This window comes from Bison bison, unplaced genomic scaffold (assembly GCF_000754665.1).
Source record: "Bison bison bison isolate TAMUID 2011002044 unplaced genomic scaffold, Bison_UMD1.0 scf7180017864267, whole genome shotgun sequence".
Lineage (NCBI taxonomy): Eukaryota > Metazoa > Chordata > Mammalia > Artiodactyla > Bovidae > Bison > Bison bison.
In genome coordinates this window covers 481,810-484,121 of record NW_011494839.1, presented here as the reverse complement: position 1 = coordinate 484,121, position 2,312 = coordinate 481,810, and the positions used below count along the sequence as shown (strand labels likewise).

The window sequence follows — 2,312 nt, the reverse complement described above, 5'->3', positions numbered from 1 at the left end:
TTTTCTTGTGCTCCAGAATCACTGCAGATGGTAAATGCAGCCATGAAATTAAAAGATGCTTGCTCCTTGGAAGAAAAGCCATGACAAACTTAGGGTATTAAAAAGCAGAGATATTACTTTGCCAACAAAAGTCCATATAGTTAAAGCTACGGTTTTTCCAGTAGTCATGTATGGATGTGAGAATTGGGCTATAAAGCTGAGCACCAAAGAATTGACGCTTTTGAACTGTGGTGCTGGAGAAGACACTTGAGAGTCCCTTGGACTGCAAGGAGATCAAACCAGTCCATCCTAAAGGAAATCAGTCCTGAATATTCATTGGAAGGACTGATGCTGAAGCTGAAACGCCAATACTTTGGCCACCTGATGTGAAGAGCTGACTCATTTGAAAAGACCTGATGCTGGGAAAGATTGAGGGCAGGAGGAGAAGGGGACAACAGAGGATGAGATGGTTGGATGGCATCACCAACTTGATGGACATGAGTTTGAGGAAGCTCTGGGAGATGGTGAAGGACAGGGAAGCCTGGTGTGCTGTAGTCCATGGGGTCTCAGAGTCCGACATGACAGAGTGACTGAACAATAACAACAGGGCAAGAATGCTGAAGTATCTGGGGTACTTGAAATGTATACACTTGTTTGCAACTGACTGTAAAATGCATAAAAACATGATTTATCAAAGTAAGAATAAATACGTGAAAAAGCAAGGGTTAATGTTAATCCAAAAATCTCTGTGGTGGATATATTGGCATTTTACTCTAAAACTCAGTTTTGCTATATATTTCAAAAGTTTGATTAAAATTTTTTTCAAAATCTCAAGTGCTATAGTCAACATCTTTAGACAAAAGAGAAAGCATAGCATTTGGGTACCCTGGGCCTGTAGGAATGCCAGGGCCTGAGGGGTCTGTCCTGGTGGCTAAGACTATACTAGGGATCTTAGAAGCATTGCCAACATGTATGACATTCAAAAAGCCACTAACCAACTCCTGGATATGAACTTTCATGAAAACCAGAGATCTATTCAAATGGCAACCCACTCCAGCGTTCTTGCCTGGAGAATCTGAGGGATGGGGAGCCTGGTGGGCTGCCATCTATGGGGTTGCACAGAGTCAGACATGACTGAAGTGACTTAGCAGCACTAGCAGCAGCATTCAAGCAACAGAAAGTGGTTTCAGAAATGAGTGTGAGTCTCTCCAAGTCACAGAGCCAATAGCAAGGAGAGATAAGAAAGCCCTCCTCAGTGATCAGTGCAAAGAAATAGAGGAAAACAATAGAATGGGGAAGACTAGAGATCTCTTCAAGAAACTTAGAGATACAAAGGCAACATTTCATGCAACAATGGGCTCAGTAAAGGAAAATATGGACCTAACAGAAGCAGAAGATATTAAGAAGAGGTAGCAAAAATACACAGAAGAACTGTACGAAAAAGATCTTCATAAGCAAGATAATCACAATGATGTGATCACTCACCTGGAGCCAGACATCCTGAAATGTGAAATCAAGTGGGCCTTAGGAAACATCACTATGAAAAAAGCTAGTGGAGGTGATGGAATTCCAGTTGAGCTATTTCAAATCCTGAAAGATGATGCTGTGAAAGTGCTGCACTCAATATGCCAGCAAATTTGGAAAACTCAGCAGTGGCCACAGGACTGGAAAGGTCAGTTTGCATTCCAATCCCAAAGAAAGGAAATGCCGAAGAATGCTCAAACTACCGCATAATTGCATTCATCTCATACTCTGGTCGGAGAAGGCAATGGCACCCCACTCCAGTACTTTTGCCTGGAAAATCCCATGGACAGAGGAGCCTGGTGGGCTGCAGTCCATGGGGTCGCTAGAGACGGACACGACTGAGCGACTTCACTTTCACTTTTCACTTTCATGCATTGGAGAAGGAAATGGCAACCCAACTCCAGTGTTCTTGCCTTGAGAATCCCAGGGACGGGGAAGCCTGGTGGGCTGCCATCTCTGGGGTCGCTCAGAGTCGGACACGACTGAAGCGACTTAGCAGCAGCAGCAGCAGCAGCATACTCTGGTAAAGTAATGCTCAAAATTCTCCAAGCCAGGCTTCAATACATGAACCATGGACTTCCACATGTTCAACCTGGCTTTAGAAAAGGCAGAGGAACCAGAGATCAAATTGCCAACATCTGCTGGATCATTGAAAAAGCAAGAGAGTTCCAGAAAAAACATCTATTTCTGCTTTATTGACTATGCCAAAGCCTTTGACTGTGTGGATCACAATAAACTGTGGAAAATTCTAAAAGAGATGGGAATACCAGACCACCTGACCTGCGTCTTGAGAAATCTGTATGCAGGTC

The 2,312-nt window shown here is 43.6% G+C and overlaps 1 pseudogene; it reads left to right on the top strand.

The window, feature by feature from the left end:
• Positions 1 to 947: 947 nt before the first annotated feature.
• Positions 948 to 2,312, top strand: part of LOC104994822 — a 20,214-nt pseudogene continuing 18,849 nt past the window's right edge.